General features: G+C 42.9%; 1 protein-coding gene across 2 annotated transcripts in view; it reads left to right on the top strand.

The window, feature by feature from the left end:
- Window positions 1-13,199, top strand: part of DOCK1 (dedicator of cytokinesis 1) — a 266,436-nt gene that overhangs the window by 132,161 nt on the left and 121,076 nt on the right. The window lies entirely within an intron of this gene.

Below are 13,199 nucleotides of genomic sequence, written 5' to 3'. Positions count from 1 at the left end.
TGGAATATATAGAGGAGGAAGACAGAACTTGGAGGGGAAGATACGAGAGGCATGGCATGGATACTGAAAAAAAAAAAAAAAAAAAAAAAACGAAAAAAAGTTGGAAGTTAAATAGGTCGTGTGTATTTTACCTGAGTGCTAGACAGAAAATGCCCTGAGAGGCATGAGAATTGGTCCGGGTTGGGAAGCGTCGGGTCCGTGTTTCATTCGGAGGTTCCCAGGAGTTTTGCTGTTCAGTAAATACTTTTTGGGCAGGAAAGTCTCCTAGACCAGGTGCCAGCAGGTCCCACTATCACAGCACTGCCTTCACCATGGATGTCGATGAGGGTTATTGATTTTGGGGGTTACCTAAGCGACCCCTGATTTGACATGGCAGATGAGAGCGACTGGACCAGCCTAAAGTGTTCCAGCACGACCCCCGCGCCACAGCAGGCAGAGCCAGCCGAGCTGGGCGCTGGATGAGCCCGGGCATCCACGGACACGATGCAGCAGAAGCACTGGCTCGAGTCCTGGGTGTATGTTGGAGTTAATTAGCTGGAGCAGCCCGTTGCAGCACGGTGCTGCCGCAGCGGCCGGGGCACCGCGGGGCTGCCGGCCCGGGCTGGGGCTGGGGCCGGCCAGGAGACCCGTGTGGCTCCGGAGAGCTCCGTGTCACCCAGGGCTCCGCGGGGAGAGCCCGGCCGGTTAAATCGCGGTGTGGCTGTGCAGGACCGGATCAGAGCAGTGTTCAGCAAACCAGGCAGTCAGCAGAGGGCAGCTCCGCTGCTCTCCCTGCCTGCTACCTGTGCAGGTACTGCCGCTGCCCTCTTCCCTCTGCTCCTTATCCCTGCTGCTGATCCCTGAACGAGGGTGCCGGGGGTGTGCCCTCCACATCACCCGCTGCTCTGCCCTGGGCTAGGGGCTGTGACACCGCTTTGATCACATTCAGCATTTCTCATGTTATTTTATCAGATACATTTTTTTTTCCAAAGAACTTCAATATCGACCTGCTTATTGATGCAACAGCAACCACCATGCTGTTGGTTTTTTTCTTTCTATTCTTCTTTCCAGTAGTGCTGACTTGCTGTATTCCAGGTCCTCTGTGGATTTCTCTCTACGAAAATAAATGTGGTTTTTGGCTGCAGCCTGGATACAGACGTGGGTAAAATTACATGGTAGGGTGAGCACGTCTGAAATAACACAGGCTACTTCCTCAGAGCCAACAGATCAGTGGTAGGAGATGCTGTTGCTTTTTCACAAGCTGAAAATGTGAGTTTATCCAGCCCATGATTACTGGAAGGAAATACTATAACTTGATATCCTGAGTGACTTGAAAGGAGAATCTGTCTGACAGAAGCAGCAGTTAAACATCATTCTTGTCTTCTCCATAATGATATTTAGAAGCTGTTGTCTCAAGGCTGATTAGTCTTGCACAGCATTATGCATATGCCCCACTTATAAACCGTACAGCATCTTGTGGAGATTTTTAGGGAATTAAAAAGTACTTTCTGATGTGGACCAGATTCATGTGTAACTGCTGACACCATTGGTGTATACAGGGATTTTTTAAATCAGGGTTTGTGAAAAATGAAGTGTTTTGTGATTATCATGCTTCATGTTACTGTAACAGCACATAGAAGTAAATACACTGAGAAATTGGAAATGCTTCATCACCCCATTTGTCAATATTTTAGCTTTTAAGAATGCTGACCATGACTGTTGCATAATGAAATCTGGCGTAGAAGATATGCTTGAGAGGGGAGAGAGGGATTGGGCTTCAACCTGAGAGGGTGCAAAGAGAAAAGAGACAATTAATTGTAGTTGTTTTAGGTTATAAATTTATTTCTCTCTCATGGAGTGTCCTACCTTCCCAGATTGGCCTTTTCTCCCTGTGTCTGTCAGGAAGGAGTGAGCACTGCTTGGGGCTGCAGTGACATGTGCAGGTGGAAGTCCTGCCTTGGAATTCTGGGGGCAGTGAGAAAAGCAGGAGTTGGAGAGCAGTGAGATGGATTTTTGGTGGCATTTTCTGTGGACAAGTACAGTGAGGGGCCCTTCTCCCTCACTGCTAATTGCATCATAAATTCAGGGAGGCATATGTGTGTGTATTCAGAAATTTTCATCACACGCAGCCTGGTGTTACAGACTTCAGGTTTTACGTGACTTTTTTTCTTACATTCAGTTTCTGAGGACACATCTGGGTGACTGTGCGAGGGTCAGCCTGGCATGTCCTCCCCACACTCAGGTTTTGGCTCAAGGACTGCCCCAGGAAATGCTGTGCCTGTGGGGATTTTTTTGCAGAGCAGCTGCTTTGTAGGTTTATGCTCCTCTAGAACACGCAGGTCCAACAGTGGAACACTAAAATGTCATTTTCTGGAACAGTCTGTGAAGTTCTTGTGGAGGAAAGCTTGGATGCAGCTCAGGCTTGAGTGACCTGCCAGGTGTTTGGTGACCACCAGTGTGGGGAAGGAGGATGACAAACCAGCACCAGTGGGATTTTCATATCTATGTTAAGTAAATTATATTAGGAGGCATAATTTAAGTCCCAACACGACATGCCTGAGCTGGTTCCCAGGGATATGAATTCCAGAGACCCAGGCTGATTTATGGCAGAACTTCCCACCTGTGTTGGAGATGAAAGAAGGGTGAAGTTCACTTGATTTGAAGGAGAGCTGTGGACAAAGTTGTGCCTTTTCTCTCTGTGGTCACTTGGGGCCAATGCTGCCATTCAGTCTTTGCTAAAACGAAGTATTTCTACAATGCTGAACCTTCATTCCCATTAATTAGGTGGTTATTTACATGCCTTTAGGTAACTGCCTGGCTTTCTGGGCTAAATTGGTAATTAATTTATTTCCCCCAGTCTGCTATTGGAACAGAACTGGAAGGATGTTAAATATGCTCCTCTCCAGCTGAGGTGAAGGCAGACTTGGCTGGAATTTCAAACAGGTCCTCATGCAGTCCACTCCTTGGAGGTGCTCCTTGCTTTGGGGAGGATATTTTCTGCTTGGCTGTGATGCAGAGGAAAAAGGTCTCTTGGAGTCATGTTTGGCAGAAATTTAGGAGATTTGCTGTAGTGTCTTGCTCCATAATAAGTCTTTTCCATGAGCTTGGAAAATTCATTTGAGCCTATGCTGATGTCAGTTCTTTATACGTAAAGTGCTAATTCCACATCTCTTTACTTAAAGGAACATTTTGAAGATAAAGTGGATTTAAGAATATGTGTCTAATACCCATAATACCTGTGCACAGCTGAAATATTAAACAGCTGATTGAGAGAACTGCTCTTTGTGGGTTTTCTGCTCGGAGAAGAAAAATGCTGAGTAACCTCATTAGCTCTGATGGTTATTTCTGTGCTTCGTTGGGATAAGAATGAGCAGGATTTAGTTCTCTCTCTCAATTTCCCAATGTACAGATCATTGGAAGAAAAATATAACAGCAGATCTCACCAGCTAAAGCTGAAATTTTGGGTTCCAGTTGAATGCTGTCTCATCAGCAGCCCAAATTGCTGGAGATGTTTATCAAGAAAATCTGATTTTTCTTGGAATAGGAGTGGAACTTTTGTCATATTTTCACTGTGTTTATAGTTCAGAAGAGTTTCTTTTCAGCACACAGATGTTTTTGGGGAGGGACCTAAAGTGGTGATTGGAAAGCCTTGGTTGTTCTTCCAAGGGTGGGGATTCTGATCTGCTCTCCCGTGGTGTGGAATCACTTCCCTGATAAAGATGTTCTCAGTAGATGCCAGATTCTGGTTCCATTTTCATGCAGCCTGTACAGTTAGGAAATAAATGAGGGTCTGGGAGAGCGTGATGTATGAGCCCCTAAATGGCTGCATTTTGTTCATATTTGAAAGGCAGTTCAGGCTGTCGTCATTACTGATGACTTGTGCTTTTAGAGCCCTTCTTTTTGCGTTTCAGAAATCCTTTGTGCCCATCTGAATAACAAATCACCCTGTTTGATTTGCTCACTGAGAGCAAATGGGAAATTACATCCTTGTTAAGATGTCTTGAGGAACTGGAAGTGTAGGGGAATGTTTTTAAAGGAACATTCTGCCAACTTTGTTAATATTTTGCTTTATCTCATTTATTTTATGACCTTACCAAATTCCAGGGTTTTCTCTCTGACTGCTTTATAGCAAAGGGAAAAAATCCTGCCCTGCTTAAAAATAAAACCCAACAAATCTGGTCGTACTTTTGATTGCCTTTAGACAAATGGTTTCAGATTTAAGCACCTAATGAAATGTGGGATGAGCATGAATTCCATCTTCAAACTCAAGTTATGGGAAGAAAAAAGGCAAATTCAACAAATAATGGGGATGCTTGCATCTGATTCCTATTTGCTCTTTGGAGGAATAATATATTATTTATACAACATTGATTTCATTAGATGGAGGATTTAATGCAACTTTTCTGTCAAAGTGGAGAACATTCGATGCTATAAAGTAATGTAAACTCCCAAAGCCTCAGGAAGGTTTTCTCATTTGAAATATTGAACTATTTAAAATTTGAACATAGCATAAAAATACAGACTTTTATGTGCTTTTGCATGTTGCCTTCAAGTTAGAAGCCCAGGGAGCAGCCTGGTGCTAAAATGTAACAGAAAAATGCTTAACAGAAAAAACCAAGCTGAAATTAAATGTGTTAAACAAGTCAAAAATTAAAATCCTACAAAATTATGGAAGAGGGAAATAATGAGCAGTGCAAATAGAATTAAACTCACAATTTCTATTGGTGCTCTAAACCAAAATTAAGTATTTTGGCCATAATGTTCAGAAATGAACTCTTTAGTGTAGTTTCTAAAATCCCCAAGCAGTTGCCAAAATAAAATTGCTCTTAATAACTTTGATACATGACAGGGAAATATGATGGCAGTGAATAAAAAAGGGATATAAAGAGGCAGTTTGGAGCATCATGGGCACCTAAAATTTAGCCATATGCTCACAATTAAGAGCTTCTCCTCCCTTACTTATTTTTTCTAAATAAAATGACCTAGAAACTTGCCTTGTGCAAACAAGAATAAGCTAAATTCCTGATTGACTGTGCAAAGACCCAATTCTTTTATGTATAAAAATGTCTGTGACTGAGTTTTACCTTAAGAAAGGAACAGAAGTTACTTTGAAAAGTCTGGAAATCCTAAAAGCCCGAGATACTTCACAAAGTTGTGTTCTGAAAAATATGGGAAGCCTGATAATGACATTAAATGAGTTTACAATTGACAGCAGAGGCCACGTGAATTCCTTCTTAATCCTTGGTCTGTGGCTCTTCAAAACACAGTGCAGGAGAAATGGCTCTGTCCTTTGTGGCTTGGGAACACTGAATTAAAAACCATTCAAAGCAGCACCACATTTTGATTTTCTTCAATTTTTAAACAAGTTCAGGACTTTAAATATTAATACTTGTCAGTGGTTGAGGAGCATAATTAGCAGCTGCTTTATATCCAAAGGGTGTCCATCAGTATTTTTGAAAAGACCCATAACTGGAAGAGCTGTTGGGGAGGAAAAGGATGAAATCTCTGAAAACCCAGAAATATAGTTACAATTTGATAGTAATGTGACACTTCCTCAATTTACTTCTGGGAATTCAGTGCCCTAATAATTTTAGTGTGTCCACATCCTTCCCTTCTCGGCAGCCTTCTGCCCAAGCCTGGGTGGGGAAGTTGGTTGGATGGGAGGTGGAGTGGCTGCTCCTTGTCTCCAAACCTTCCTTCTCCTGACTTGGTGCATTCCCTTGTGGAGCTGCCTTTGCTGCCTGTCCCCATGGCACAACTCCCATCACTCCCTGGGAGGGAAAAAGAAATGCCAGGATTAAAAGTCTCCTCTCATATTGGTTTGAAATTCATCTCCTGTTGGCTTCAGCTGCTGCCTCCTGGTTCTAACGCAGTGAAACTCGTGAGCAGCAGCTGTGCACTCCTTTCTTCCCCACTGCTGTGGGTTTGGAAACCTCAGGAAAATGTGAATCCATCCACGCTGTGACCCCTTCTCAGGAGGGAACTTCTCCATCCCTTGTCAGAGTGGTTTGGGTTGAAGGGACATTAAGGCTCATCCCCTTCCACCCCCTGCCATTATCCCAGGGTGCTCCAGCCTGGCCTTGGGCACTTCCAGGGACCCAGGGGCAGCCACAGCTGCTCTAGGCACCCTGTGCCAGGGCCTGCCCACCCTCACAGGGAGGTATTCCTTCCCAAAATCCCATTTAACTCTGCCCTTTGGCAGTGAGAAGATAAAAGTATCTCTCCATCTATCTTCCAAGCCCTATTTAAATATTGAAGGCCACAAGAAGTTCTCCTTGGAGCCTTCTCTTGCCCAGGCTGTCACTTTGGTGGCCTTTCTCATTCCTCCTGCCATCCATGATGTCCCCCTCAAGCTGTGGAGACTCCATTTATTTATGGAATTGTTTTACTTCTCTGTGAGGTGATGGAAATCAAAGCTTTCATTAAGCCTGGAAGGAAACATCACCAGGGCTTTCTTTGAGCTCAGCTTGTCCTCAGGACGATGAGCTGGAATGATGAGCTAACAGGCTTTGTTTGGAAGCATAATTTTGTTATTGACATCAATTACCAGGTGACAGATAAGATCTGCAGCAACTGATTATCTAATGAGGGACTTGATGTCTTGTGGAAGAGCTCCAGGGACCGAAGGTGGTGACAAAAGGACAGGTGGTGGCTTCATGGAAGCTGACACACCATGTCACAAATGTCTTTGGTGGCTGGGACAAGGGACACCGAGTCTTGGGGGGAAGAAAGGACAAAGCCCTCATCTGCTCATTGTAGAACCCCAGCATGGTTTTGGTTGGAAGGATCTTCAAGAGCTTTGAGTCCCACCCCTGCCATGATCCCAGGTAGCTCCAAAGCTCATCCAACCTGGCCTTGATACTCCATAGGAGCTCATTTAACAGGCACTTCATGATGTGGGGTTTTTAATAAAATTTTAGTTTAACAGACTTGAACTTTAAAGTATTTTTTTTTTTTGTTTGGCCTTTTTTTTTTAATGTTTTTTTCTTATTTTCCAGGTGTTAGCAAAAGTTACAAGGATAAGATTCCTGCCTAGGAGAAAAACCCAGTAACTGGAAAAAGCAGAATGCTTGTACATGTTAATTTTTCCATTTATTAAGGAAAGAAAGTTTTAATAATTCACAGGGATGCAATGAGTATTTGCCTTTTATATATTCATATTTATCACTTGGCTTGAATTGTAAACATATTAATTCCTCCCTAGCAGTTAATGACTTTGGGTAATGTTTGTGCTCTCTTTATGCAGAAATTGTCTATATACCTCACATTTACTTATAGGGACAACCTAATCAGAGCTATTTCCCTGGTTCTGAAAAACATTTTGTCTTGCTCTAAGTAGCTTTTCTGAGGTATTTTTAAAGCATTTTAAAAATAATGCTTAAGTTTACCTCCCCAACAGATGATGAGTATTTTTCAGCCATATCAAGAGAAGTTACAAATCTTATTTTTGCCAAATGTCAAGAGTAGGATGAGTGTTGTAGGCTCTGCCATAACTCAGGGTTGGTTGATTTTCTGCTGGGGTTTCAAATGTTACGCCCCAAAAAAAAAATACTTGGGATTGTTTTAAATGCATGGAAATTATGCCAGGAAAAGTAATTCCCAAATAATGATACTGTTGCATTACAGTAGAATAAAACATTTCACTCATGTTTTGAGACTTAAAGATGCACTCTGATAATAATTGGGATGTTTTGGTATTTTTCTTTTCCCTTTTTTTGTATTTTTGATATATCTATGTGGTATTGTAATGTATAGAAATACAGAAATATTTAAATTCTATGATATTTTAATCACAGAACCATACAATGGTTTGGGCTGGGAAGGGCCTTAAAAAAATTTCAGTTCCACTCCCTGCCATTTCATCGAGGTTTTGCAGTAGCCTGTGCATTGATTTTAGGTTTTTTTTTTTTTTTTTTTATTCTTTCTTAATACTTATTTTATATTTGAATCCATGTGAAAGCTGCTTTGCCTTTTGCTGGTTTGATTTTACTTCCCCTTGGGATAGATCCCTGGATCTCCAGGGCTGGGATTGGAAATCCTGGGTGAGTCTGGCCATGAACCTGAACATCAGAACCTGGAAAAGAGATTCTGCTTGGTCCTGTTGTTACTGCCCAGATGGGAGGAAAAATGTGGAAAAAAGGGATGTGAATCATGGGATATCCACGTGTTGTCTTGGAATGGTGTAGGAACGCCAAGCTGAGCTCTTGGAGCAAACCAGCCCCTTCCCAAGAACATTCCCTGTCCTGCCCCTGCAGCCTAGGAGCTGAATTTCACTTTGGCATGTTTTAAACCACTGATTTTAATCTTGGTTTGGATTTAATTGCTTTTTCCAAGGAGAGATGAGTTTTCATTTAGGTGTGGATGTGTAATTAAAAAACATCTCTCAACTTAAGTTGCTTTTGTTGCCTGCATGCTGGGGCTGTAGGTAGGGGAAAGCAATTCGAGAGCTGAATATCCATCTCTAATCCTGTTGTTAATGTGGGAGTGTTCTTGTTAGAACGTGATAAATGACTCCTTATTTGGGAGGGATTTACTTCTTTCCCCTCTGATTTCTTCCAGAACAAAGTTGGGGAGGAAAATAAAATTCAATTATAGGTCAGAATTTATTTCAGTGGTGGAAAACCAGCCCTTCAAAATGTTTTGTTGTTGCTGGAATGCATGGAGTGTGCTCGCTGTCATGATGAAAATTGTCAAAACATGTTTTGCACCTTTGATTTAGTGAGAAAATAAATAAGTTATTCTCCTAAAATATTCTAAGTGGGTTTGGGTTGACTTGCAAGCACAGAGAAACCTGAATTAGCTTCATCTGGAAGCAGCGGAGCTTCCTGAGCAAATGTTCCATTCTTTCCTTCAGGAGGAGATCCCTGGCAGTGTCCAAGGCCAGGTTAGACAGGGCTTGGAGCAACCTGGGATAGTGGAAAGTGTCCCCGCCCATGGCAGGGGTGGGATGGGATGAGCCTTGAGGTCCCTTCTGATGCCTTGTGCAGGCTGCCCTAGAACAGAGGCTGGTCAGAGCTTGTCTTTTCCATGGAATGGAGAAGGGAATGAGAATGTTTAACATGTTCAGTTTGTTTCTTAACTTACAAATACGTTATTGATTCAAAATCAATATAAAAGCAAAAATCTTGTGTGTGACAGAAAATTCCCAGGTCCACACCAGTTCGTTCACCTCAGGCAGTTTGTCCTTTACATCATTGATGGTCTCCTTTTGTCCTGTTGGGGTTGGATTTCTGCTGAGTTCAGGCAGGATCAGGATAAAGAGCCCTTTATCAGCAGCATCCTGTTGGAGCTTATTCTGCTGAACGTTTTGGTCATCGTCCCAAATGATAATAAAAGAGGGGTTTAATTAATTCACTTTTCCACAATAGAAAAGTTCATCTCCTTTTGCTTAGATTGCAGCTTAGAGATTGATTTCATGTTCTTTTCATGAGGCACCTTTGAAGCTCTTCTGGACACTGCACTTTGTTTAGCACTGGCTTGTCTGAGAGAATCCCCCAAAGTCTTCGGAGTTGCTGTGAGTTTAATAAGAAACAAAATTCAAATTTAATAATGTTAGGGAAGAATTGGGTCATTCTTGGAGACTCAGCCCACATGTTCTTGTGTTCAGGTTCTGCAGATGAGGCCTTTACTGCTCCCTTTAATTAAATGCAAAGTATTAAACAGGTCTGTGTTCCTTGAGAGGGTGTAAAATGCAGATATGGCTGCTTCTCCAAACACCTGCAGACAGCTCCTGGAAAATATAGGAACCTAAGCTTATGAATCTCTGTTGGAAAAGGAAAATGCTGTGGAAGTTTTCCTCTGCTCCTTGCAAACCTTAGACAAGTTTTATAAAATTGAACAACCTGCAGAAGTTAAAGTAAAATTGTACAAGAGACAACTTGTGCACGTGGGACAAGGATAAAACTCCTGCTCTGGAGCCAGGCTGGGAGAATTGGGATTGTTAAGTGGGAGAGGAGAAGGCTCCAGGGTGACCTCAGAGCCACTTCCAGGGCCTAAAGGGGCTCCAGGAGAGCTGGGGAGGGACTGGGGACAAGGCATGGAGGGACAGGACACAGGGAATGGCTCCCACAGGGCGGGCAGGGATGGATGGGAGATTGGGAATTGGGAATTCCTAGCTGTGAAGGCATGCAGGGGCTGGGACAGAATTCCCAGAGCAGCTGTGGCTGCCCCTGGATCCCTGGCAGTGTCCCAGGCCAGGCTGGACAGGGTTGGAGCAGCCTGGGACAGTGAATGTGTCCCTGCCCGTGGCTGGGGTGGAAGGAGTGATTTGGGAGCCAAATTCCAAGGGAAGAACCAGGTAAGGTGAGGACATTCCTGTAGGCAGAGAAGAGCAATTTCACTCCTGTGAAATCCCCTGTTGGCTGCTTTTGGGTATTAATGTTTTCAGCTCCTCTTATCTGTTAATACTGGAACAGAAATTCTCACTTGAAATGTGACCTGTCTGGAAACTGTATTTCTCTTATTTACCATATTGATATATGCATTTGTGTAAATAGCATTAATTTGCTGCTGTAACATAAAATATCACAGAAAACTTAGCTGAAGTCAGAGAAGTCAGAACAAAGGACCAGCCTTTTATCAGTCTTTGTGGATTTCATGTCTTTTCCTGCTCTTTGGGGAGGAGGGGAATGAGAACACTGCCTGTGCTGGGGATTTCATTTTGATATCATGCAAATGTGGAGAGAGCCCTGCCTTTATTTTCCCCACTGATGAGAGCCTGGCAGTAATTCCTGTCTGCAAGGACTGGGTCACCTTCTGCAGCTCCGAGAGCTGAGAACAGCACCACATCAGAGCCTGCATCCCATAAACCTTCCCATATCCTCTGTGTTCTGTCCCAAAACCTGGGGAAGGGAACAGCCCCTGGGGTATGGTGTGATGGTTGATGGGCTGAGTGAGCCAAAGGTAGGAATTAATTACAAAATGCAAAAGCTGCCCCAAAGAGACCTCCTCCTGCAAGGAGCTTTTTAATCCAGGGATCTCTGAACTGCGTGGTTTGATCAATTAAATTTGGATTGCACACATTTCTTATCTCTCAAGCTCGCTGAGCCCCTCAATAAAGCAGTTGCTAAATAATTTACATTAAAACAGGCGGATGAGAAGCACCAAAAGTGGGATCATTTGTCTTCAAAATGGCTGTTGCTTTTAGGAGTGTATTCATCTGGCAGCATCACCTGTCTGGTGTGAAGATTATCATTTAAAAGATCATTTCTCTCCCTCTTGTTCCCATAATTTGTCATGGTGATACCTCAGTGCTGCAGAGACAATATCCCAAATACCTGTGGGCTATCCCAGTGACCGGGACTGCCACTTGTCTCCAGTTATCATTTCCTTTTCAGGTTTGTCTTTTTCTTTAATTCTTTTTCCTGGGCTGCATCAAAGTTTTTTTACATAGCTTCCAACATTAATTGTGTTTGATGAATATAATCTGATTTCTCATTGTCATAGGTTTGGTTTTATTGTTCCTCCTCAGTGACTTTTTGAAGGAAATATCTACAAGGGCATGGAGTGACAGAAAAACAGGGCATGGCTTTAAATGAAGGAGGGGAGATTTAGATTGGATATTAGGGAAAAATTCTTCCCTGTGAGGGTGGTGAGGCCCTGGCACCAGAGTTATATTCCCCTATTTAGTGCTGAATTTTTGCAAAATTACTTAAAAATTCTTTATGGCTTTTCCTTTTTATTTTTTAGTGTTTGAGTACTAGCTATTCCCATAAATTCAGTTGTTTTCTGTATTTTATGACTGCATTTATAATTTTATTATCGACATTAATAGATGTGTAAACCAAGATACCTGAAACAGATTTATTAAGGGCAGTTCTGTAGATTTTCAGTGAAATAATGTTTAGTGTAGCAGAGGGAGGAAAAAAAAAAACCATGAGGAAAGGCAAATGCATTTAGAAAACCAGAAATAAATGTACTGACCTTGAGAACTCCTGAGCACTGTGGGTTCCATTGAGGGGCACTGTTCAAAACTGACACTGCATGGAGCTTTTGAAAGAGAAGCATTTTTTGGTTAAAATGGACTTTTTTTTTTTTTTTTTTGCAAAAGAGCCTTAGAAACATGATAAATGGTGTTGCTAAAACATCTCATTAAGTTTTTCTCCTGCTTTTAACAGAAGTTGGTGCGAAGCCCTTTTGAATCAGGGAACTTTTTTGTCTACTCCCACTGTGTCACCATCAACTTCCTAACAAATAAACCTTGTGCAAAAGTGAATTTCAGTGGAGCTGCTGTGATCTTGGAATCACAGAATCGTGGAATGGTTTGGAAAAACCTCAAAGCTCGTCCCATGGCATCCCATCCCATGGCATCCCATCCCATGGCATCCCATGGCATTCCATCCCCACCTTCCCCTGTCCCAGGTGCTCCAGCCCCAGTGTCCAGCCTGGCCTTGGGCACTGCCAGGGATCCAGGGGCAGCCCCAGCTGCTCTGGGAATTCTGTCCCAGCCCCTCCCCACTCTCCCAGGGAAGGATTTCCTCCCAATATCCCATCTTTCTGTGCCCTCTGGCAGTGGAAGCCATTCCCTGTGTCAATTTTCTCTCCATCTTTCTTGTCAGCTCTTTCAGATGCCAAGGCCACAGTCAGGGCTGGGTTCTGGTTGTGATCTCTGTGAAAACCCCTTTGCTTTCCTTCCCAAAGGGCTTTCCCTGCATCCACTCCTGCAGGGACTCAGTGCTGGAAAAGTTTTCCTTTTAAAACAAGTTTTCTGTTGACTGAGACAGAATTGTCAGAGATCAAATCAGGATCTGTAAAGTACTTATTGGGAATAACAAGGTTTGAAGACTAAATAAACTGATTTTCACTTCTAAACTCCCATGTCAGAGCTCTGCATTCTGCATGGACTTTTCCTGGCTTGACCTAAAATCGGTTTTGCTGCTTAGGGAGGCTCTGAACTCCTTAAGTCACATCAGGTAAAGGAGGTTTCGCATCTTTTCCAGGAGCTCTGGAAGCAAAATTTGTCACTGAAAATACCTTACTGCATCTTGATTGGCAAAAAGATGCTTCAAATGAATGTTTGTGGCAGCAGGAGACTGCCCAGATATTTATCACTGCCATTATTGCAGGTGTGAACTTCTGTTCCTGCAAGGAAAAAGGCTCACATGTTTTATTCTCTTGTTCAAGAGGCAGGGTTTGGCCTAAGGAAATGGAATATTCTGTGTATTCAGTAAAAAATGTGATAAATGGGAACGTTTTGCACTTGTTTTTATCCTGCTGCTGTA

Source organism: Pyrgilauda ruficollis, unplaced genomic scaffold (genome assembly GCF_017590135.1).
Source record: "Pyrgilauda ruficollis isolate IOZ18807 unplaced genomic scaffold, ASM1759013v1 scaffold15, whole genome shotgun sequence".
NCBI classification, from domain to species: Eukaryota; Metazoa; Chordata; class Aves; order Passeriformes; family Passeridae; genus Pyrgilauda; species Pyrgilauda ruficollis.
This window is presented reverse-complemented; position numbering and strand designations above follow the sequence as displayed.